This window comes from Lynx canadensis, chromosome D2 (assembly GCF_007474595.2).
Source record: "Lynx canadensis isolate LIC74 chromosome D2, mLynCan4.pri.v2, whole genome shotgun sequence".
In the NCBI taxonomy this organism is placed as follows: Eukaryota; Metazoa; Chordata; class Mammalia; order Carnivora; family Felidae; genus Lynx; species Lynx canadensis.
The window spans coordinates 18623614-18650523 of record NC_044313.2 but is presented as its reverse complement, the minus strand read 5'-3'; positions in this window follow the sequence as shown (position 1 = coordinate 18650523).

Genomic DNA, 26910 nt, shown 5'->3' with positions numbered 1-26910 from the left:
TGGAGTGGGGTTTTCTCTAGACAAACCAAGTATGTGGTCCTTATTTTCTGGCTTTGTGTGCTTGCAAACCATTGGCTTTTAATCTTTTACTCTAAAAAAATATTCCAGAGAATCTTAATGTACAAGACACATGGAACTAAGGTAGCAGCTAAGGTAACAGCAGAGGTGATAAGCCTGACACTCTGCCTGCCCCCACCAGGTCCTTAAGCTACAGCTATGGAGACTTCAGCCTTACCAAAGCTGGTCTGAGAACCCCTGCTATAAAGCTGCAAAAAAGCAAAAACAGCACTGTCTTTTGCGTAAAAAAGAAATAAGAAATAGGAGGGAGGTAACAACGAGGAGGAGGAAGAAAGTGTGTATAAAAGAGCTATATAGAAGCCAGTAGTGCTCAGTGACCCATCAGAGATGTGGATGATGAGAAAGGATACTAGGATGAGTTGGAAAATGTTTTCACACCAAAGACCAATTCTGGGCATGAGCAGTGGTGAGCTGAAGTTCTGGATGAAAAGCATCTAAGGTCATATCCAAGGTCAGGCGGAATTGGTGGCAGGACAAGTAATGTCTGCTTTGGTTGAGAAGGGAGAGAAGGGGGGGGACTATCAGGGTAAATGGTAGTGCCACTAACTAAAAGCACAAGGAGGATCAGGTGTAGGATGAGAAAGAAAAGCATGTTATTTCAACTATGCTGAATTACGAAGGGTGACCAGTTACTGGAATTCCTAGTACCTAGTGGGGATTTATAGTATGCTGGAGGAGTCTTTCTGAGTTCTAATAATAACTTAAGGGTTATTTAATATATAGATTGTTTACTCAGTAGACCTCAGGGACTCCCTCAACATATGCACTAGAGAGCATCTTCTGGATTTAAGCATGGAGCTTTAATCAGAAGAGCCCCATTAGGTTTAATGGGATTTACATAGCCGGAAGGCCCGTGGATGCTACAATGGAAAAGCCTCTCAACCTGCTTTTGCATTTGATATAATTAATAACAAATATGCTCTTGCCCATGGGAGTCAAGCACAGGCACAAACACCTGCTGCAAAGCCAAGTTCCATGCTTTGGATCTTAGTCCCCTGCTATTGCTGGCACCCTAATTCATCAGCGCCTGAGAGCCTGTCTAGCTCAGGACACACACTGGGTGACTTATAATTAAAACAATTGCAATTTCTTTTTTAAATTTAATTCCAAATATAATTTCTCATTTGCTTCACAAGGGTATGGCACGCACAGCAGCCTATCTGTGGGGAAATTAAAGAAAAGCAGGGGGATATGCGCCACACGGTGCTTATATTAAAATAATCATTCATACTTTTCTGGCAACACTTTTTAATAAGTGTCAAATCTTTATTACTTTCCTTGGCATTTGCATCCACATTAATCACGTCAAATTCACATGGTATTTATTTCTGGAGGTTGTAAAAATCAACACAGGGGCTTCCCCAAGGCTAATCAATTAGTCCAAATCCACTCCTGGGTTTCTGACTTGGGGAAGTTATACTGGCTCAGGAAGTATGTGAGAAAGCAGACTTACGACGGCCTCAGGGGCAAGGAAGAGATACAGTGGCCACAGATTTTCTTAATGCCTTGGCCACTGGGATCAGGCCCTTCCTGAGGCCAGCTTTCTGACACATGAAACCCACACATCACTTTTCCACAGCCACAAAGTGGTGCTGGGTGGGTGGGCTGGAGCTTTCCCAAGCCCTTCTTTTACAGAGTAGGTAAGGTCTAACAGTGGGAGCGATGTAGACCCTTCCTGGTTCTTCTGGGGTCACTCCTATAAATTTTAGAAAGAACACCGCTAATAAAGTGAAGGCTGGAAGGATAAAAGCTGCTGGTGTGGCAGAAAGCATAAGCCTGGCAAAGAAGAGATGAGAATTTGAGTCTCAGCTCTTCTAGAAATGATTTGGAAATTCCCCTCATTCAGTCTGAGTTTTCAAACCCTTAAGATGGGCTCACCTACACAGTGCTGAGACCCTACCAAATGTCAAGCTCATGAGTGACATCATCAAACATCTTCGACCCAGCAGGGGACTCCCAGCATGGAATTTGGAGGATATGGTGGCCTCAAACTTAAGCTTGACTCAAAGAGAAGTGAGAGTCAGGAGCTGAAATTTAACAATGATATCAATACCTTTAGGGTTGAAACACATAATACTAACACTGTTGATATAGCAGCAGTGAAGAGTCTGGAGTTTCTTTGGGTTTCACTCATTGAAGAAGAAAGAAAAACAACAGGAAACTACAATATATGGGGGCTAAGCTAAGCCTGCATCTTAACTCACCAGTCTGGAGCGTCCAGCATCTGCTGTGGAAATTTTATTCATTCTGAGTAGAAAAGATAGAGACTGATTTAATTGACACATTACTACTGTGCTCACATTTATCCTTGAAATCACAGAACAGAAAGAACCTGAGGAATACAACTGATATTTGCAAACCTGTGAAATTAGCACACCTTGTCTTTTCCTCTAGCTTCCTTTTCTGTATCAATTTCCCCACGGGAGTTCCCCCAACTATCTCTTCCAGGGCTCAGTGTTCTGCTCCTTCTTTTTGTCCTCCTGTATCATCTGTCTATGGATCTCCTCTCAAGCAGCATCCCTTGCCAGTCATTTGTATCTTGGTGTGAATTTGCATAATCACTTCCTTCTTCTCATGGGGACAAGAAGCAACCTGGATTTTGAGGAAACAGGTACATAGGCAGAGACTTCTAGTTGTCATCCCAAATCCTTTATCTCCCTAGTCTCCTCCACAGCAAGAGAACCGCAATTATCAGCTGAAGGCATGGATAATGAGAATAAAGATTACATTTTCCAGCCTCCCTTGCTGTTAGATTTGTTATGTAATTACATCCTGTCCAGTGGAATATGATGGAAAGTCTTATGTGTGCATCTTATAGGGCATGTCCCTAAGGGGAGGAGGTATGCCCCTTCGCTGCACCCCCTTTTTTGATCCGCTTGCTAGAACATGGCCATGGAGGTAACCCATCTCAGACCAGGAGGCAAGGGTAATATCCTGGGGGTGGCAGAGCAAGACGACAGAGGAGCCTGGGTACCTGGAAACGAAATCATCAAACCAGCACTGCCTACTCAGGAATTGTTATGTCATGGAGAAATATTATTTAAGCCACTTAATTTTTTTAACTTTATTACATGTAGCCAAACTTACACTGTAACTAAAACCAAGGGTAAATGATTAGCTGTAGTGGAAATGGCAGTATCCTTTCAAAGCACTTAAGATTAAATTCCAAATCCACCACTGATCACCTGTGTGACCTTGGACAATTTCTTTCCCCCTCCCCCCCCCCAAAAATATATTTGAAATATATTTTTCCCCAGGTCTCTTTCTGCGAAATAAAAATAAGAATTCCTGGGGCGCCTGGGTGGCGCAGTCGGTTAAGCGTCCGACTTCAGCCAGGTCACGATCTTGCGGTCCGTGAGTTCGAGCCCCGCGTCGGGCTCTGGGCTGATGGCTCAGAGCCTGGAGACTGTTTCCGATTCTGTGTCTCCCTCTCTCTCTGCCCCTCCCCCATTCATGCTCTGTCTCTCTCTGTCCCAAAAATAAATAAACGTTGAAAAAAATTTTTTTTAAATAAAAAAAAATAAGAATTCCTATCTCAGTTGTAGTAAAAAAATAAATTGAATGCTTATAAAAGTGGTTTTGTATACTCTAAGGCACTTGTAGCCCTATAATATTGATCAATGGTAGTCAGGGCTCTTTAGATTATGACAGAAGCCCACTCACACTAACTCAATGAGGGGTTTACTCACAACAACAGGAGAGAACATAGACATCCAAGAAAGGGCAGTGAAAGGTGGCTTTGTTTTCAGGATAATTGGAACTACAAAAGTCAGAATAGATACTATACTCAAAGTCCCCCCGGAACCATGTGACCTCTCCCCCTCCCCCATATGTCAGCGTCCTCAATACCTCAAAGTTTTGTGACTCTTTGTCTTCAGTACCCACCATCATCTGACTAGACTCAGACGGGTCCTTGAGTCATAATTCAGATTCCCCACTGGGGATCTGATTCATTGATGCTACTGGCTGGGTTTAGGTCAGATGTGCATTTTGATCCAATCACTATGGCCACCAGTGCAAGGTCATGTGCTGCGGAGGGCTAACCTTTCCAGAGGTTGTGATGGACTAACTTCTCTAAAGTGATAACAGGTGCAGCTGTCAGAATCCCTTCTGGAGATCATGATAAAATGTATGTTAACTACTCCTGGCAGGAGGGAAGGTATAAACAAAAGTTTAACTTTTAAACGAAAAAAGTTCACTTAAAGTATTCTCCAAATACTTCATCTTTCTTATCAATGGAATGGACCTTATAACCTTGGTTTCCCATGAACCAATACAGTTGAAAACTCATCTCCTTTCAGTCAACATCCCCTCGCTCAGCCACATGATGATCTGTCTGGACATTCACATTAACATTACACAGTCCTTTATCTTTAATGACTGAATTTGAAGGTTCCTTCCAAATGGGACAATGATGGCTATAAAGGGCATGGCCTCTTTCCACCCCAGTCTGGTACCCAGAGCCATGGACACATTTTTGTCCTCACAGAGCCTTAAGGTTCCTTATAATTTTCAGCTTTTTAGTGTGACCTGCCTTCTACGTAACTGACCTACACCTTTCCCTTTACAAAAGAAAAAGCAAAGAAAAGCTTATCCAAAGACCTTAATGAAAGCAAGAAAAGACATTCTCCTAAGCTTTACAGTCCTGCCTCACTGCTGGAGGAAACAGCATCTGATACCCAGCCAAGATCTTGTGCTCTCTTTCTGCCTCTGAGCTTTAAGCAGAAAAAAAATACTTTTTAGAAAGTAAATGTGAAAGTGAGCTCATTTATTTCTGATTGAGCCAGATGGAGAGGAAGAGTTAAATATAAAATTTTCTAAGTCCTAGCTTCCTTAATTTCACTTTTATTCCTTCTAATGAGGGAAACATCTTCCAGAGGACTCAGATTCACCTAAGCCAGCTTGCATTCAGAAAACTGTTAAGAAAACCTTAACAACAACAACAACAAAAATCACAGAACTAATTTTTTGTTGTTGTTCATTTTTCCTTTCCTTTTCAAACAGGCTTATTTAGGGATGATTGCAAACAATAAGCCACATACATTTAAAGCATAAAATTTGATAAGGTTTGATGTACGCATATACCCAGGAAGCCACATACACAATTAAAATAATGAATATATTCACTCAGAAGTTTCCTCCTTTCTCTTCATAATCCCTTCCTCTCATTCCTCCCCCACCCTCACCTGCCTCCAAACCCTTTTTCCTGGCAACCACTGATCGCTTTCTGTCTTATTCCGCATTTTTTTTTTTTGGAATTTTATAGAAATGTAACCATACAGTATGTACTTTTTTGTCTGGCTTCTCTCACTTAGCACAATTATCTTGAAATTCATCCATATTGAGCATGTATCTATAGTTCATTCATATTAATTACGGAGTAGTACTCCACTACGTGTTATACCACAATTTATTTACCTGTTAGCCTGTTGATAGACATTTGGATTGTTTCCAGTTTGAAGCTATCACAAATAAAGCTGCGATGAACATTCAGATCCAAGTTTTTAGATGGACAGATTCTTTTATTACTCTTGGGTTAAATATCTAGAAGCAGAATGACTGGGTTGTGTGGCGCAGGATTAATCTTTTGAAAAATTGCAATGCTGTTTGCCTAAGTGGTTGCACCATTTTAATTCCCATCAGCTGTGTATGAGTGTATCCGTTCCTCCGCATCCTCACCGAGGTCTGATGTGCTCAGTGTTCTCAATTTTGGACAATCTAATACACAGGGAGTGCTATTATGATGTAGTTGCCATTTATATCTCCTTAATGACTAAAGATACTGAGGTTCTTTTTACATGCTTATTTTCCAACCTCTTATCCTCCAAGGTAAAGTGTCAGTTCAAATTTTTTGCCTGTTTTTAAAGTGAGTTAGCTACTTTCTGAGATCCGACTAGTCTAGAATTCTTTATACATAGCCAGATATCAGTTCTTCATCAAATGTGGGATTTGCAAATAGTTTCTCCATGTCAACAGTAATGTGTCACAGAGCAGAAGTTCCTAACTGTGATAAAGTCCAAATTATCTTTTTTTTTTTCTTTTATAAATTACTCTTTCGGTAGTTTATATAGGACAACTTTACCTAGCCCAACATCACAAGAAATTTCTCCTGGATTTTCCTATTTTTCTTTCTTTTTTAGACTTTGAAAGAAATGATCAAATGAGGACTCTTTATCAGGTCTTTTTTTTAAACATTTATTTATTTTTGAGACAGAGAGAGAGCATGAATGGGGGAGGGTCAGAGAGAGAGGGAGACACAGAATCCGAAACAGGCTCCAGGCTCTGAGCTGTCAGCACAGAGCCCAACGCGGGGCTCGAACTCATGGACCGCGAGATCATGACCTGAGCTGAAGTTGGACGCTTAACCGGACTGAGCCACCCAGGCGCCCCTCTTTATCAGGTCTTTAGGCCACTTCCACACTTGTGACGTGCAGTGAGCTGAATCAGTCAGGAAAATCCCAAGTGGCCTTTTCTCTGATGAGTTTCCATCTGCACCATTTTATCATGGTGGGGACAGCTTTTCTGAAAGTCCAAGTGGCACCAAACAGGCAGAAAAGGGGAGAATTAGCTCTCATCAAGAAGTGTTCCTGGCACGTACATTTCAAACTGAGATGTCAACAGTTCATCCCTCAGAGACCAGCTCTTCACTGCAGCCAGTTGAAAGAACAGGGTGGAAGCTTGGAGCAGAATTCATTTAAAATGCCACACAGGTTTTCGGAAATAATGCCTCATCAGCTTTGTTAGGCAACAGTCACCTCATAATTTTCCCGGCTCTCCTTTTTTATGACATGAGATGGTTGATTTTCCTGAGCTTACCCTTAGTTCCAACCTGTTTGAAGGAGGGGAAGGAGAGCTCTGAGCAAGTATCCCACTCAGGCTCTGGACCACCTGTACCAAAACCACTGGGAAAAAAGCAAACCTTGGCACAACCTCCCCACCCAGAGTTACACAAAATTTTTGAGGGTCGCACGTCAAGGTCAAATTTACCAGGTGACTCTCAATTAAAGTGGTTAAGATGAGTCCTCAGGTACTTGACAATGTGCTGGGATTCTCTCTTGAGGCAGCTTCTAAAAAGTTCTCAGGGTGAACCACTGGTTCTCAACCCTCTGTTGTCATAGAATCACCTGGAGAGCTTAAAAATGCAGATGCCTGGGCCCCATCCCTGAGGTTCTGCAGCAATCTTCTGTGCTAAGACCAGCCTTTTTTTTTTTTTTGCTTTGCTTGCCTCCTTCTTCTTCTCCTTCCCCTTCCCCTTCCCCCTTCTTCTTCCCCTTCTTCTCCTTCTCCTTCTTCTTCCCTCTCTCTCCAATCTCTTTCCTTCTCCCTTCTTTTTGTAAGCTCCCAAGATAATTCATTATAATATAGAGCCAAGGATGAGAACCACTTGGTCACGGAGCAGGGGCAATGATATCCCAGCTATGGGGCTTGGCAGGCAATTGAAATAAAGGAATCGGACTAGCTGGGGGCTTTACTGAAGCAAAACCTCAGCTCCATCCAAAGGTGGGTACTGCTACTCAACTAGTCAAATCTTGCCATTTGGGAACAAAATCCATATTTGCCAATCACTCTGATATTTCAAGAAAAGTTAGAAATAATTTGTTGAATATGAAATATCCTGTTTTTTAAATGTCTGAAAATGACACAAAATGAGTAAATCACTGTGCACAGAACAGAACACAGCCGTGGGTGACTATGGGCCAGGGACTGCCAGTCTGTGACTTCTGCTCACAAAGTTTCTCAGCCATGTTAGGATGTCTTTCCAGGGTGACCACTCCTCAGGGGCTAATTCAGAAGGAGCTCATAGGTTTGTGGGTAGTCTACACTGGCCTTCATAGAATTTCTATGCAGGGATAAACTCTACTGTGTTCTTTGACTTGAGTTTGCGAGTATTTCCTGCCTTGTATGAGGGCAGAGAAGTTAGTCTCATAATTAATACCTTATATAGTGTATTTTGCATATTTTTCTCCCAGTAAAATCTTTTTTTCTACCTTAGACAAGTGATATCTATTAAGAATACATTTTTTATAAATGACACTTGAGTATTTTTTTTTCCATCAAGCCCACTAATAGTTGTGTCTGATCCAGTCCCTCTACCACGGGTACAATGGTGGTTCTCAAACTTTAATAGGCATAAAAATCAGCTGGGGGCACATGATAAAATGCAAAGCTTCAGGCCTACAGCGTCCATTTAGTTTATTATCGAAGCACGAGCACTTCTGAGAATGAAAGTAACTTCTAGTTAATGGGTAAAAACCAGTGTATACAGTCAGCACCCCCCAGCCCCCACTTGTGAAAATTCTGATTTAGTGGTCAGTGCTAGAGCTAAAGACTCCTCAGCTTTAAAAAAGTCCTGCCCCCAGATAAACTGGACGCAGATGGTTTGGTCTGTACTTCGAACAGCACTTAATAGTAGGAAGGAAAGATCGTAGAAAAATACTCATTTGGGAGATGGAAACACCAAGTCTAGAGAAGGACTCACTGAGACCCAGTTGTGTGATGCTTGCTACATTATAAGGCAAGCAACAGCCAGCAAGGAAAGTAGAAGACAAATACTAATGGCTAATCTCACATTTTCCTTTTTCCAATTTCTGCACAAAAGTAATTTGTTAGCTCTACTTGATTACATAGTACTTGACTGTCTTCAAGTAAACGCCTAAAGGCAACTGGTAATTAACGAGTGCATATAAGCATTGTGATGAGCAATAAACATATGCCGCAGACACACGTTTTTATAAAGATATGCTAATGAATCTTAGTACCCCAGACTGAAAGCATAACCCCAGGAGGGTTTTCCTTTTATTTATTTCTTTTAACCAACAACCAAGTGATAGGTAATGAGCTCACTTGGGTCTGGCTTTTCATGCGATGGGCACTAGGGGCTCTCCAATAGAGCCTTTCAATCACTTCAGAACCTCAGTGGGTGAGGCTCTGTTTCCAGTAGCAAGGAATTGCTAATTCCAGTAGCAAGCAGAGGATTTGCATTTTATTTCTGTTAGCCACAGCCACGTATCTGTACAAACTGAACTGGTCAGGAAGTGACTTTCTTATTTGACTTTGTTTTTAATGGACTGCCATCAGATGAATTTAAGTCAGAGAATTCCAGAGTATTGAAGGCCATTGGGCCTCAGAGGTTTACAAGCACATTCTCCTCCATTTCTGGATGAGGCAGCATAGTGTATTTATTGTTTAGACCATGGACTATAAAACCTGGGTTTGAATCTTGGCTCAGCCACTTATTATTACTGTGTCTTAGAGTTTCACTTCTCTGGCCTCAGTTTCCCCATTTCTCAAATGAGGATAATAATAGTACCTATTTCCTAGGAGTATTCATGACTAATAAATGAGCTAATATCTGTGAAGCACTTAGCAGGGTGCCCAGTCTGTCGCAAGAGTTAGGAAGGTGAACACTGAGGTTCAGAGGGCCTAGCTGCCCTTGGAGCAGAGCCCCAACATGGGAAAGTTGGATTCAGGTGCCTGTTGGTTGACCTTGGCCCTGAAGTTTCTACCTGTGAATGACCTGCTTTGTCTCCACATGCCATCAAAACTGCTTTTCATTCAGTTTCTTCATTCCCCCAAAGTCTCCTTGGGACAATATTAACTTTTGGCATAATCTCTCACGAGACTGTTCTGTTGGTTGGATCTAGACAGAAAACACAGCTGCCAGCTAAAAAGAAAGAAGCTTTACCCAGGGAATTTCAGAACCAGCTACAGAGTGGAATGGGGCCTTCAGGCCTTCCTATTCCTGCAAACATACCCTGTAGGAGGCTGAGTATATAGCTACGCCCAGGCCCTGGCCTTCTGGGATCCATGAGCTGTCCATCCCAGAGGGCACTCTGATCTCCCTCTCTCTCCTGTACCAGATTCCAACAACACACCCTCCTCCCTACATCTGCACCCTCATCTTCAGGAGAAACTAAGACTCTGTGCAAGTTTCTTTTATCCCCCCCACCAGACATTCTGTGTTTAAAATCCTAGCCACTTCTATTTTCAGCTTCAAGTAGATATTCAGGGCAGAAAATGCCTGCCAAGTGTTTCAGATCACATTGAGGAGGTTCGGGCTCATGCTTTTGTGAACAAAAATCTGTGCTGATATTCTAGAAAACATGTGAGAGGGGTATTCCTGAGAGAGGCTTGAAGCTCCAGAGAAATAATTACAATGCCTTCTACTTGATGGGATTTTATAGTTTACCAAGATATTACACATCCATGATTTCATCTGCATCTTGTAACAACCCTGAGAGGTAGTCGTGACAAGGATGAGGATGGTTACTTTATAGATGACAGGGCCACAGATAAGAGTGATGCAAAGATTTGACATTCTTCCAAGAGTGTGGTCTCTCACCTTCCAAACCTATGCACTTTCCACAAATAACAACCTGCTAAATTCACATCTTGCTTCCCTATACACTTTACAAAGTACTAACATGAAGAGGGTATCATTTTATCTACAGAAAAGTCCCATGAGTTCGATAGGGAAGCATTTTAGTCAGCATAGAGTCGGGTTTGCTTTGGTAACAAATAAACCCTGATATCTCACAAGCTCAACCCAACAAAGATTGATCACATGTTCATGTCATTATCTGTTGCAGGCCCAGGTGGTTCTCTATGGTATTTTCCTCCAAATGGTAACAAGTACCCTTCCGTATGATCATTCTCCATTTTAAAAATATGTCCTTAGAAGTTGCCAGGGAATGGTAACATAATTCCAGAGGTTTTTATACCCAGGCTGTCACTTCCATCCACATCTTATTTGCCTGAACCCAGTCATGACTTCAGCCTAACTAACTACAGAGGAAAGGTAGTCATCTCGTGTGACCAGGAAGAAAAAATGGAGATGTGTTTTGAGAAACACAAAGCATTCTTTCTGCCATTCCAAAATATACCAGCAATGTTCCAGGCTGTATATGAGGGGTTGTCAAGTAAAACATCATGGTCAAAATCTTCGACACTGTGCCAACTATATGGCAGCAACAATATGTCTGCAGAAAAAAGGGAATTATTTCAGAGGCCAAGCTTTCCACAAGCTGAAGAATGTTGCTGTATATCACAACAGGTTACCAGACCAGAGGAAATGAGGGAAGAGTGTTTTGTACCTCACAGGGACCAAAATGGAAACATTACTATTTACTCATTCATTCTTTCTGTATCCCCATGTACATCTACAAACGATTTGAGCAGGTTTTTAACATTAAAGCACACCCAAAAAGAAACGAGAACAAAACCATATATGTAAAATGAACAGTAGTTACACAGAGCAGAAATCTAGCTATACCAAATATTTAGGATTGATTAATCATTACAACTGGATGATCGTTTTCTCTCTGAACACCAGAAGCTAAAGAGCAAAGAATAGAGAGTTTCTTCAAATAGAATTTTGAGCACATTCAATGTCCCAGTGATTGTGTGAAATGATGAACACACATCAGCTTGTTTGACTACACATTCATCGGCTTAAGGTCATCAGTAGGCAGCACATCTTGAATTCCTTCTCAGTGAGATGCCATTGAATGTCTCAAGTACAGTCAGTGGTCAGGGCTGGGTTCCAACTCAGCCCTGATTGCAGAGTCTGTGCTCTGATCATAACCTAATAGTTTTCTCCGTCACCTAAAAAATTCATGGAATTAAACAGACACAAGAAAAAAATACAAGATGCATATAGTGTCTATTTTTCCTAAAAGAAAAGGGTGGCATGTCAATGAGCTCCAAGCCAGCAACTATAAAAACCACTTTGAGGTGAGGGTAGAGCTCACTTCTGACACTGTCAGAGGGGTGTGCACCATGCCTGTGGCAAGGAGAGCATTGAAAAGCAAGGGAAGGAACCAGGGCCAGTAAATAAAGGCTCGGATTTCTGTGTCAGGTCACACAGCAAGGAGCTGCCAGAGTCTTCCGGGCCTTCTCTTTGCATTCCACGTATCAGATTGGGTTACGTTAGGTTCTGAAGGCCAAAGTACTAAAAGAGGATGAATTTTTTATTTTTGCTAAAGGACCAGAAACAAAGAGAGAGGAGAACCTGTAGCCTACATATTTGGTCCCTTTACCACCTTTGATTGACACACGGGCGGTCATTCGGCTTACTAAGCTTGCTAATGGCATCCCTGCTTCTCAGCAGTGCTCCACTACATGTCACCTCCCTAGTTAACAGCTGTTTCCATCCATGCCTGCTGCACAGACTCAAGGCTAAAAGTGCATCCTTTCTTAAACACAAAGACCACGCATATCATCCAGGGATGGGCATTTGATGAAACTGTGCTTTGCCTATTTCACAGCCACCTGAAAGTTAGGGGCTGGCCTGGGGTGTCTCAGAAGTGGAGGGCTGAACAAAGCACTAACAGCAAGTGGCCAGTGAGCCCAGATGTCCTGAATTACAGCATAAGCGGTCTCGTCTCTACACGGCTCTGAAATGTGGTCTGTAGATTTCAGTGACTGTGGTTTTAGGTCAATAGCATCAACAACACAGTTCAATTTTCAGTTCCCACAGTGTAGTAATTAGGAGTAATTGAATACAGTACCAACTTTGCTGCTGGCTCTCAGTCCACAAATCACCTTGAAAATAACAGGTACGCCCCATGGTCAGTGACCGAGCAAGCCATGGCTTTCAAAGTCTGCATCAGTCACTGCACCTGGTTTTCAGGTTGTGCACAGCCAGCAAACCTGGCAGCTGTGTTGCCTCCTGGTCTCTCGAAGTGATAAACTCACAGGACATCTTACAGAAATGAGTAATCAAAAGAGGGGGATGGCCAGCAAAGAGGAAAGAAAGGAAACAAAAAGTGATAACAAAATTCAAATCAGAAGCGAAAGTCATATTGAAGGTAAGCAGAGCAGTAATAGGTGACCCTAGAATGCTGACTGTCATTGCTGGGGGACTCCAGCCAGCCACCCAGCCAGCCAGCCAGCCAGAAGAACTTAGGGAAGGTGACTTACCCACAGAAACGAGGAAAAGGAGGAAAATATCCCAGAGAAATTGGCACCTTCAAAAAACTTCACATGAAAGGAACTCTCAGAGCTATTTCACAACCTTGAAGGTGCAAGGAAAAAAATGTTGGAAGCCAATCCAAACTTAGAAAGAAGCACGACAATTCGCCAAAGCACAGAGAGGATGTTCGCTCAGTATTATAAGTGATATGATGAGAAGACGGCAGGCATGGTTCAAACTACTTTTTATCACTTTTTAATAAATAAAACACTTTAGGGGTGCCACTTTGGTGGCTCAGTCAGTTAAGCATCCAACTTCAGCTCAGGTCATGATCTCATGGTTCATGGGTCCCAGCCCCGTGTTGGGTTCTGTGCTGACAGCTCAGAGCCTGGAGCCTGCTTTGGATTCTGTCTCCCTCTCTCTACTCTTCCCTTACTCAGGTGATCGCTTTCTCTCTCTCTCTCTCAAAAATAAATAAACATTAAAAATTTTTAAAAAGAAATAAAATAATTTTATTTTCAATGTTTCTTTTTTGAAGTTTATTTATTTTGAGAGAGAGAGAGAGAGAGAGACAGAGAGAGACAGAGAGAGAAAACAAGTGGGGGAGGGGTAGAGAGAGAAGGAGAGAATCCCAAGCAGATTCCATGCTCAGCACAGAGCCTGACATGGGGCTCAATCCCACAATCTTCAGATCATGATCGGAGTGGACATCAAAAGTCAGATGCCCAACCAAGCCACCCAGATACCTGATTCCCAATGTTTCTAATGTTTTAAATAACACTGTATTAAATAAATATCAGTTCCACTTCCCCATACATTTATAAGCGACAGTAAGAGAGTTTTCTAACGTTTTGATAGAAAATTTTAAAGCTCACCAAACAATAGTAAATTTTCCCATTGATTATTAAGGTCATTTTTGCATGGTTTCAGCTTGCATGGTCAATTTTACAGATGCACGCTACCAGGCAAAGCAAGGACTTCTGTATTTCCCTGATCTTTCATGGAGGAGTTCTGCTCAAATAAGGCATAATACAAAAAATAATGGCCACTAACCAGTGCACATAGCATGCATAAACAGCGGCATGACCTTTGTTCATTCAACTAAACTCTGGCAAGTGTTTTGGTAGCCTGGACACAGTCCTAGAAATGAAGGAGGCAGATTAAAAAGGCATTTGATATTTTCCCTGAAAGAGCTTCTGGGTTGTCTAAGTGGCACATAACTGGAGGGATAGAGGTTATCCAAAAGGAAGATCTATATATCTAAATGGAATATCTAAGCAGATATTTGGAGTTCTCCATCTTATTCTTAGCACAAATCCAGGCTAATGATAATTAAGTAGGAGTTATTACCCTTCTGGCAGTGTCCCTCCCTGAGGAAAAGAGAGTGAGACACAAAAGTGTCTAACTCTGTTAGCCAGCTTGTATAACGTGACACCCAGGACTCAAAGCCAATTGCAACAATATAAGAACAAGCCCAAGAACCAGGCCAACCTGCTGAGGAGCACAGAACAAAATGGGGAGTGATCTGAGCTCCTGAATTAACCAATCTGGAACTGACCGATGTGGGAATTCTTTGACACGTGGGACAAATGTCTTTACAATGTCAGCTGTTGCTTACAGCTGAAACATCCTAAATCATCTGACAGGATTCTGAGAAGTGACAGAGATGAGGGGAGTCAGGGGAGGGGATGGAAGGAGTTGGGGAGGAGAGAAGACACATATGAAGTTTGAAGGAAGAGACCCAGGACGGTGACTCTTGACTCTCTTTGAACTCTCTGATCCAAAGATGTTTTTTTTCAACTTTACTAAAGTACAAATGACAAATAAAATTGTGATATTTACAATGTACATCTGATCCAAGATTTTAAAGCAGACAATCCACCTTTTCTTGCAGGTGTTAATTCATTTCCAAAGATATATGCAAGCCAGAGAGGACTTAAGAGTCAAAACAGGTAGAGGAAGAAAAATCACCATTACTGCCTTAACCAGAGGGAATTTGATATTTAGTTTTTCTTTGAAATGTTAGTTACATCTTTCAAGGCTCTCAAGCTGGTGACACATATAAAATGAAGATGAACATCTTAGCAGGTGGTAGAAAATGAACAAGCATGGGCAACTGGCAACAACAGAAATGAGACAACCTGGAGCTTCAGTAATGCTAAAATTATCCACAACCCGGGAGGAGATTATTATTAACAAAAAGGTACCAATAAAGGGCCAAATGGAACTGTTAAAAACGAGCCCAATCTTGTTTCTGCTTTTCAAATTAAATAGGATGTGGCATCTGTATTTAAGTGAGAAATGTTTGCAGGGAGATTTTGTTGTAGGGTATTGGACTGGGATGTCAAGGAAGCATCCTCCACTCAATCGTCTTCAAGATAAACAAAGAGTCCTGGTATAATGAATGCTTTGTAATTATGATGACGCAGGGACTTAAAGGCCAGGATGGTATGAATTACTACTATGGACTTGGAATTGGAATTGGGTCAAGAAAGTCAATTTTCTCCTCTCATATTCCAACTCTCTGAGATTGAATTCATTACATAGAGATCAAGAGCTTCAGCTTTGGAGTCAGACAAACCTGGATAAGATCAGCCCCACCAATTATTAACGGTAGGAGTTTAAGAATATCACAAAGTCTGTGAGCTTGTTTCCTCATGTGAAAATAGGAGCTATAATAATACAGGGTTAATATATGTAAAGCTATTATAAATATTTAATGAGATTGTTCTTGTAATAACCTAAGTCAAAATGGTGGAAATAACTAATATGCATTAAACATTTACTTTGTGGCAGACATTTCATTAAGAGAAATGACAGAAAGAGATAAGAATTGGGTTCATCCACAATGTCAGGTTCTGATGAGAAAATTCACACTTGAGTTGAAAATGTGGGGAATATTGTTTTTCTCTTAGATCAAGGTAAGTTTTAACATAATAAACAGTGGTTTTAATAAGAAAGATTAGTCAATTCCTTAGAAAGGTGTTCACCTTATACTGAGTAATTTGAGTGACCCTAATAAAATCTGCCCTCCTCAAATTCCTCCTTTATTTTTGTTTGAAGTTCCAATTATGTCTTTCTGTCAAGTTTTACCCTCTCCCTACAATATTCTAGAACATATGTGGTCTGTAAGTCACCCATCATCTCTTCCCTCCTTTGAAGAACTAAATGTTTTCCAACTCCAGTTAGTTCTGGTGGGGCTTCAGTTCACAATTCCCCAATATCCTGGCTATAACGGGAGGGGAGGAGATGGGCAGAAGTGCCACATGACCCAGCCTTGGTTGATTATTAAAACTAGCTGCCTGATTTTAGATGAGCAGGTGACTCTGGGATTTTATAATTAGATGTTCAGAAATGACAGCTTTCTGTCCCCTGGATTTCTGTGAGGATAGGACCTTCTCAGATCTGCCAGCATCCAAGTTACATCTACTGGGAGGAAATAAATCTGCAGAAGAAAATGAAATCAACAAAGAGAAGCAGAAGGAAGAGCAGAACTGAGAGACAGGAAGCCCTGAGGATATTGTTTGGGTCCCCAGATTCAGTCACACCTCAAGTTAGCATTTCCTCCATCCCTCCCGGCTATGGAAATCAACAAATTCTCCTTTTTGTTTAAGCTACTTTGTCTGATTAGAGTTCTGTCGTCTTTAATCAAAAGAGTCCTGATAAATACAGACCTAAACTAAAGCAAGTGCACATTCAAATAAAAGACAAGACCTAAAATTTTGTAGTGGAAAAACATGAGAGAAAACTGTAGAAGGAAAATGCTTGAAAGCTGCTGTTTTAAGACATGTACCTTCACATAACCTCCAAGGGTACCTTTGGGATACCATGGGGAAACTACCTTGTGTGTGTGTATGCCTCTCTCCTGTCAAAGCCCTGTGACTTCATAAAAACAACATTCTTCTACTCCAGGTCAGGTGGCCCTTAAAGAATCAGTTGCTGGGGCCACACACCAAATGTCCTCTTGAATGTTCACAATGCTTCAAGAGAAGTGTTGGAGGAGGGTCTCAACAGGGGAGGATGGGAGTTGCAGCCAGCTGGAGACACCCCAGAAGAAATAATGACTCATGCCCAAGACTGTCTAGAGGATAGAAATAGGAGAAATAAGATAACAAGGACAGTTTTGGGTCTACTGATGTCGGGACAGTTGGTTCCAAAGTAAAATTTGCCTTTAGGCTTTCTATACATTTATTGAAACAATGTTTGATGGCCTTGAAGAACTAAAAATAAAATTACTCTTGTCTCAAAAAATTCAGAAATATGGCAGACATCTAAGATGAATTCCTTCTGTCCCCTATCAGTCTTCTAAACTTATTTGGCCATTGAATCTTTTGTTTCTGGAACATGTTTTGTTTTTCTTATTTCAGATCACAGCATTGACATCATATGGCAGTGGTAGGACTGCATTATCTTGTTTAATAATAGTTCTCATTTATTGAGCACCTGATATGCACCAGGCATTATACTAAGCACTTAGCACGTCCTACCTCATTCTGTTCTCACAACAGCCCTATTACTTAGTAGGAATCATTATCCCTATTTTACCAATAAGGTAACTGAGCCTCACGATGGTTGCCTTATGTTGCCACTACTCAAAATGCCGCTCTGTGAGCTTTTAGCTATCAATCAGCAAAGGAACAAGACAATTATAGTAGAATGTAAATGAACCCATGGTTTCCTTCATCGGGAAAGTCTTGCTTTGGAAAAACAAAACAAAGGGTCAGTAGAAGTAATGGCGTGCTTAGCGATGTAGTGGGTTTACATTCTGACACAACCTCCCATTCTCCTCACCCCTGGTAACAGTCCATGGACTGCTTTGTGCAGCACTGCTCCAGGTCGCAGAAGTGTGTGGGGAGAGGACCCAGGATTCAAACAAAGCATTTCTGGCTTCAAAGCCTCTTCTCTGAAAACCAATAAGACTCACTGTCTCCTGTAATGTAGTTCTGCTGCCACCAACCAATTACCCAGCTTCCAGGCCATACCAGTTGGATTTCCCAAGCTAGTTGATAAATGTGCTCCCTCCCCACCCAAAAAACGTTTATATTTTCTTTCACAGCTGAACAAACCCATTAGTCCAAGCAGGTACCATAGAGCCTTTATGAAAAGTGAATTGTGACATGACCATAGACCTGGTAGCTGAGCCAATGCATTCAAGGGGCAGCGAGCATCTAAGCCATATGCTGACCGACGCCCCTCTGCTCAGGCGGTGGAGAACTTGCCATGGAGTCCCTTTCTAGGCTTGGTTCCCTGTAGTTCATTAATTGGCCATAGTCACTTTAATGACTGAATGAATTAGTGAAGGTTACTTGGGGAATCCAGTAAAGGCCGAAATAAGGTGGTTTTACAAAAAGACATATGGCATGCTATGATGATTTAAATGACAAAATGCCAGGAGTGTCTGTTTTTCTCTCCAACCTGGAGTCTTGTCTGTATTTGTATTTCCTTTTGAGGTGGACACTTTGCCTTCTCAGACTCTCACAGGCACCGCAGTCATGTCTAATAGAGAAACGGTTCATTTTAGTTCAGCTCATCTACTTATTCTTTTCATCTAACCATTTATTGAATCCCAGTGTGTCAGACACTGTACTGAGTACTAAGAAAAGGAGAGGGAATATCCTGCAGCATCACAGAATTTTAAATAAGGCAATTCTGCTGTCTAAGATCCTGTCCAAGGAAAATGAGAAGGAAAGACAGATCTTATGGTTACACCAGCTTGTTACACAGACCTATAGCCAAACTCTGAGGCAGGTTCGATTAAATCTCCAGGTTAATGATAGTGACAGGTAACACTTATCGATGTGCCACATACGGTGTCAAGCACTTCACATGTTATTATATTTGATCTTCACAACAACTCTAAGATGGGGAAACTGAGGCACAGAGAAGTTAACTTGTCTAAGGTCAAACAGTTAGTGAGTATTCTATCATGGCTCAATCCAAAGTAGCCTGGCTTCAGAGTCCTTGTTCTTAGTTTTAAACCTCTTTGAAATGGCCTGCTGGGGACTCATTTCTACCAGCTCAGGCTTATTTTCTACTTCAATCAGTTCATCAAGGGCAAGCACCTGCTAAACTCAAGCCATGGATCTTTCTAGGCTCAGAGATGGGGAAAACAAAGAGGCCCGGGCCCCCATCAGCTCTCTCGACACACTCTGGCCAGGCTGATGAGACACATGCAAAATACCATCTACAGACAAGATAGCCTTTGCTACAATAGTATTGTATCATACTTCTGGGCCAAAGTCCATGGTTCACACCATTTGCAAAGAGACTAGCAAACAATCTAAAGTACTGGTTTCCAAACTTGGAGGCACCTGGTGAATTTAAAAAAACATAGATAGCCACTCCCCAGGATTCCAATTTCATTGGTCTGGGGCACGGCATTGGGCATCAGAATTAAAATCTACCTAGGTGATTTCATTGTACGGCAAAGTGTGAAATCAATTGATCTCCTGTTTATTTTGTAGTTAGAATGAAAATCAGAGGGATCGCTATTCATATTATGCACAGCTGCCATGTTACTACCTACTTTCACACAATGTGCTTCCATATAACTCGTTTAAGCCTCACAGTAAGGTAGCTATTATTATGTCTCTTTGGCAGATGAGGAAATTGAGGAGCAGAGAGGAAAGCACCTTGCCTGGGGCAGAAGTCACAGAATCAAGACCTCTACCTGGAATCGTCTGCTTCTGAAGACTGTTCTCTTAACCACTAGCCTATTATGCTTCCTCACAAAAAGGGAGAAGAACTCTTGAAAGAGGCGAATTAGTGTGTACCCGGAAGGACGGAAGCAAAGACAAGAAGAGTAAAGCTTGGATACTTCTGGGCATTGAGGACAATGGACCAGAAGGGTTAACTTAGCAAAGTCTGCTTTCTGGCATGAACACTCAATGGTAAACACACTGTTCTCCATCTTGAGCAGGCATTTAGAATCACCTGGAGAACTTGTTAAAAACAGACGATTGGAGCCCACGCTCAAAGTTTTTGATTCAGTAGGTCTAAGGTAGGCCTGAAAACTTTCATTTCTAACAAATTCCTAGGTGAGGCTGACTATGCTGGGCCAGAGACCACACTCTGAGAACCATAGAGTGGGCCCTTTTGTAGGAGGAGACAGACTTCCATTTGAAGATTTCCAGCACTTATCTTCCTGTAACTAAAAACAGTGTCAGGATCTCAAGGTCACTGAACCTGGAAAAGAACATTCTGGGTATCATAAGCAGATTCTGCACTTTAGGGTGGAAGATGGAATTTGGGGAAGATCTTCTCCTTCTTTGTGGAGGAACCAGTTTAGTGTGTCCTTTTATTCATGTGTCCACCCATTTTTTCCCCCCACAGGGGAAAAGCAGCATCCAGGGACTAATCCAAATGCAGATACTTCTGAGATGTTAAGAATTGCAGTCAACAGTGTAACAGGCTACCTTCACTGTGTACCAAGCACATCTTGGTTCTAACAGGTTTTGTTCTTCCTCTGGTACAGTCAGAAGAGAGAGGTAGGGAACCCAGAATTTGTGAGAGGCTGGATAGGGTAAAGGTGAGGAATCTTAGATGGTGGTAAGTAAGAGGAAAGTAGACAAATGGGAGTCCCTGAGAGGAGTAGACTCCAGGGAGGCACTATCTAATATCTGGTACTAGGTTTTCTGGATATCCCCACTACTACCTCCATGGCATATATTTTGTGTCAGGAAATGTTCTATCTTCTCTACAGACATTGATTTACTTAAGCCTCATAGTGGCCCGATGAGGCAAATTTTATTATCATCCCCGTTTTACAGATGAGGACCTGAGGTAGAAGGAAGCAACTTGCCCAAGATCACAAAGCAAAGCTGGAACTTGTTAAGAAGCAAAGCTGGAACTTGAACTCAGTGAGCTGGTTCCAGAGTCTGTACTCTTTTTTTTTTTTTTTTTTTTTTTTTTTAGTTTTTAACGTTTATTTATTTTTGAGAGAGAAAGTGCGCATGAGAGAGTGCAAGTGGGGGAGGGGCAGAGAGAGAGGGAGACACAGGATCTGAAGCAGGCTCCAGGCTCTGAGCTGTCAGCACAGAGCCCGACGCGGGGCTCGAACTCACAAATTGCGAGATCATGACCTGAGCTGAAGTCGGACACTCAACTGACTGAGCCACCCAGGTGCCCCCAGAGTCTGTACTCTTAACCAGCACCCTTAGAAGATACATGGCAATAGCCAACTTTTAGTACACACTTACTCTGTGGTAGCCTGATATTTCACATGCATTATCTCATGTACTTCTGTTAATTACTATGAAATAAGGTGTATGTATTATTATTGCACTCGTTACAGAAGAGGCAACTTATTACAAAAAAACACAACCTGACATTACCTATGCTTCCTTCAGAAGGCTGGAGCTGGCCCATCCTTCTGGATAAGTGGTAAAGGGAGAGCACAGTGGACAGAAGGAACAATTTTCAGGCACCATTTTGAGATCCTACAGCAGCCTCTTGAAAGGAGTTGCAGTTAGACGGAGTCTGTAGGAATCAGTAGCATCCCCAGGGGCTCTCTGGGAGGGCTTGCTCCTAGAAGTCATAGTGGATTGAGACTGTGCTGTGTTCATTGCATATTAGAGGTAAGATGCCCACTTTGGGCCTGGGGAACTTGGATTCATTCATTCAGCAAACACTTTTTGAATTCTTTCTAGGACCCAGGTACTGTTCTAGGGATTCAGGGTTTGTTGGGGGAACTAAACAGACAAAGGGCACGCATCCAAGAGAATCATTGTTTTAATGAGCAGCTTCTTGGCAGCAAAGTATTGATGAAAGATCTCTACCAGGAGGGATGTTAAGTGAAGGGTTAAGAGACGTAACTTCTCATATGCCCTACTCTGAAGCTTTCTATCATTGGAGTCTCCCCTTGAGACTCTCGGGGCCTCTCTTCTGTATACTGGAGAGTGTTAGTGGGGATATAGGGGGGATAGGGGAAGCTAACAAATAGATGATCAAAAAGAAAACATGATGTACCCACAAATAGCAAACTCTCCCTCTGGCTTAAACCCACTTTCCTGAAAACTTTTATATAATTGCCAGTAGCACATTGCTTAAGAGCGGGTGAGGACATGCTGTCTGCCAGTCCTCATTTGAGCTCCAGGACTCCTGCTCTCCAGAGGGGCTTGGCAGATGATTAATAAGTCATCTGATGAATACGCAACACAATTCTGTCTTAATAAGTCCCGCAGCTGTTGGGATCTTGACAAGGAAAACAAAGCCATAGAAATACATGATGTTAAAAAAAAAAAACCCGCTTCCCCAGATGGGGTCTCCCAGGCACAAATGGGTCTGGGCTTTTCCAGAGATGCAAAGTGTGCTGATGGTGGGGTGCCCCAACCAATCAGGGGTGCCCAGTCTCAAAGCATCTTCTCTCTCCTCGTAATTTGCCTCCTTACCTCCCAGTCTTACAGTTCTCAATATTGACAGATCACGCACATGCATGCAAGCACCATTTTTTCTATCAGGTCAGAAGTGGGGAATACTTACTTAGAGACAGGCACAGTGGACAGAGCCAGCATCCTAAGATAGACCTGGTGAAAATCCCAACTTCCCCGCTTCCTAGCTACACAGTCCTGGCAATTCCTTTAACCTCTTCGAGTTCCACTTTCATCATTAGTAAAATGGACATCACACCTATCTCATGGCATTATGATAAGGATTGTTCGCAGAGAACTCGAAATACAGTAGGCGTTTAATAAGCAATAGTGATTATGTTGATGATACCAGCACTTCGCCATTTCACGTGAGCAGAGATTAAAGCCCCCTTCAGAGGTTTTGCAGACATAGTTTGATTTTCTTTGCTAGCACCCGTTCCTCTCTTTTCTGGTACTAGCTTTCCAAAGATCCAGTTCGCCAGTACATGGGGTGAGGCTACAGCTGACTAGCCCCTGGCCACAGTAATTGCTTTTTGGAAAGGTATATAACCCAACACAAGCCAAAGCGCTACAATCCTCCGGTTTAGTTGAAACTGTTAGAATAAGGATTTCGTGCTTTGTCTGGACCTAAACTCAGGAAAGCATAAACCTGGAATTGCTAGAGGCACAAGAAAGGATGGCTGAGATCAAGGAGAAAAGAAAACAGCACCGACAAACAGAAACAGACTATGCTGACAACACTGCCTGAGACCCTGCATCCAGCTCTCCTAGAAGCCCTAGAACCTTCAGTTACATGAGGCAACACACTTGTGGTGAGTAAGCCACTTTGACATCCAATTCTGGCAGGTATGGTCACATACAAACTAAACAGTCCTAACATTGTGCATTTTACTGGATGTAAATGATAATGCTGAAAATGGATTTTTAAGCCAATGTTTTTCCGAATTCTGTATAGCTCAACATATCTTCCCAGGAACAGTTCTCACTGCCATTTCTACCAAGACATCTCTATGTAAATCATTTTTGGCCTATAAATGTGGTCCAAGTGCTAAAAGCAGCAGGTTCGCACCACCTCCTACACAGTATCTGTGGTTTGACGCAGTCTTGCATCCTCAATAGAGATGTTAATTGATGCATTTTCTTCTAACAAAACGAGAAGGTTTTTAATGTCTTAAGATACATAGATTACAATTCACAGCATTTGTAGGCACTGATGTTTGGTTTCTGTTTTCAAGATTGTTATTTTAAAATGTGGGGATCTTCCAGGAAACATTAAGGTCTTGTTTATGTGCAAACTATAGTTTAATTCTGCAAATCAAAAAGAGTTTTATGGCACTCTTTGAGGGGAATGTACATGGTAACAACCACAGTCAGTCTTTTCCCTTTCAGCTTGCTGACATATGGCCAAATGTGCTTCATCATTATTCTTCAGTAGAGTGCTATTTACGCTTTCATTTCTCATCAACAATTGGTTTTATTTCAGCTTATTCGAGTTTGGGCAAAGTCAATGGGAAGTGTCTATGTCCAAGAAGGTTCTAGCTGCCTGGAGTTGTTGCAGGTGGTTGTAGACAGAGAAGGACCACCAAGTTCATGACTACACAGTGAAAGTAGGAGACGTCGATAGCCCTGAATGGGATAGAAGGAATGGGGTGGCATCATGCCTTTATTTAGTGTCAGGTTCCACTGGCAATCCACATTATCCATGGCCCATAGTGACGATTCACCATTATAGCTGATTAACGTCCTTAGGTCCTAGTCTATGTTATGCTACTTATATTTTAACTCCTTCATGGGGAAAAATGCATATTGCGATTTGGCTGTGAGTGTACTTTTGAGTCGGAAAGGCCGAATTTCAAATTCAGTGAAGAGTCAATGGCCTAACGCCTGTGAGCACCCGGCACAGGGTCTTGTCCTTAGGAGACCCTCTCAAATGTTCACATCCTGGTTCTTCTGCTCTTCGACAGCTCTTCAGGGACAGAGTCCATGTGCGTTTCACCTTTGTGTCCTGCCAGCAATTAGGAGAACAGCACATGCCAGGTGTTCTGGAATGAATGTCTGAATAAGGGTGAGTTTTCACTCATTAGTACAATTATTTGATTGTTTGTCTCTCCTGCTACGCTGGTCTCTAATAAACTCCAGGAGCTGGAGGACTGGATTTGCCTGTGTTCATTATTTTCTCTTCAGTACCAGCATAGTTCTGGCACAAAGAAGGGATTAAACATTGACTGAATGAGTGAAGGAACAAAAGGCATTACCATCATTATTGGAAGAAACACCGAGCAATACAGCTATATAAGTGGTGTGTATATGTGTGAGTGTAATGTGTAGTGGGAGGGTACGTGTGTGTGACGGTGATGTGAGTGCGTTCATAGCATTACACTGGATTAGTATTCTGAGGGGGGCAGAGGAAGACACCGTGCTGGACAAAGGGATGGGGAGGTAGGCAGAAAATAAGTTTGGGGAAAGTTGGACAAGGGATGAAAGAGAATTCAAGTCTGTCTTAGAGTTGACTCCATAAAAGCCATCGTAATAAGACAAAAGCAATTTAGCCCGGAACCCAAATTCTTAACACACAAATAAAAATAAATATAGTTCTACAAATAACACTAAGTGCTATCTTCAGGTTGCAAGTGCCGAATTTATGGTTTCTTGTATTTGTGCCCTTATCACCCAGATGGGTGTCCCTCCATCGCCTTCCTAGGACCAGGGCACCTGTGCCTGGGCCAGTTTCATCACTACTTTTTGGTCCATGGGCTGCCTTGACTGCTCTCCTGCCATGCACCAGGCAAGCCTGAGAGCAATCTAGAACTCAAGGAATTCTGCCACATTCCCAGTCTGATTTGCTGTCTGTGTTGCCCTTGCTACTTGCTTACCTCTGAGTCAGGAGTCATGGCTCCTGTTTCTTCCATGTGATTGTAGGATCCCTAGCCCTTTGCTTGGCTTGTCCAACTTACTTATGTAATACATATTGTGTTTCTTTTCTAATTGTGAAATGTAAAAATTGGGAGAAAAAGTAAACACAAATATAAAGAAGAAAAATAAAATCAGCCATGATCTCATTTCTCAGAAATAATGACTATACAGGGGCACCTGGGTGGCTCAGTAAGTTAAGTGTCTGACTTCAGCTCAGGTCATGATCTCATGGTTCGTGAGTTCAAGCCCCACATCGGGCTCCATGCTGACAGCGTGGAGCCTGCTTGAGATTCTCTCTCTCTCTCTCTCTCTCTCTCTCTCTCTCTCTCTGTCTCTGTCTCTCTGCCCCTCCTCCACTCATGCTTGCGCTCTCTCTCTCTCAAAATAAATAAACTATAAAACATATTTTAAAAGTAATGACTATACAAATACACATACACATGCATGCACACATACAACACAAACCTTTTTCTCCCTCACCATCACAAAATTGAACTTTGACTTTCCATGTTTTTATAATATTTCCTATTTGGCTTTTACTCACTAGCAATACATCATGAGCATAGTTTCTCAAACATAAATATTTTTTGAATTTGGGTTTTTTCAGAAGCTGAAAGTATTTCATGTATGGACATATCATTATTTCTTTAATAAATCTCATATTGTTGGGCTCAAGGAATTTTCTTATATTTCACTATGATAAATAAGAATGTCTTTATGAAAAATCCTTAGAAAGAAGTTATTGGTTAAAGGTTATGTATTTTTTACGATTTTTTTTACACCTATTGATCAACTGCCTTACAGAAACATTAGACCCATTTCCTCTGTACAGCAAAACTGAGTACTATACTTTTTTTTCACATTATTTTTTTGTGATTAAAAAAATTCATGCTATTTCCTAATAGAATTTGCTGTTATATATTAAAGAGTTCATTATATGTTAAATGTATCAATCCTTTGTTTCCATATATTGCAACTATTTCCCTATTTTACTGTTTCCTTTTTAGTTACATACAGTTGACTCCTAAATAACACAGGTTTGAACTGTGTGGCTCCACTTATACATGGGTTTTATCAATAAATACAGTATAGTCCTGTAAATGTATTTCTCTTATAATTTTCTTAACACTTTTTTTCTCTAGTTTATTTTATTATAAGAATAAAGTCTATAATACATATAACATTAAAATATGTGTTAATTGCCTGTTTATGTTATTAGTAAAGCTTCTGGTAAACAGTAGGTTATTAGTACTTAAGTTTTTGGAGAGTCAAAAGTTCTACAAGGATTTTCAACTGTTCAAGCAGTTGGCAGCCCTAACCTCCACATTGTTCAAAAATCAATTATATATGGAATTTATTAGCATACAGAATATCTACTAACCTTTTCCTGAGATCTTTTTTCCCAATTAATCTGTAGTTATGACTTTTTTTCTTATATTTAACTTTAAAAACACCATGTATGTGTTTTGTTTTGCTTAGTATGTAAAATGAGGAATTGAGGGGCGCCTGGATGGCTCAATCAGTTAAGTGTCCGGCTTCAGCTCAGGTCATGATCTCGCGGTTTGTGAGTTCAAGCCCTGTGTCGGGCTCTGTGCTGACAGCTCGGAGCCTGGAGCCTGCTTGGGATTCTGTGTCCCC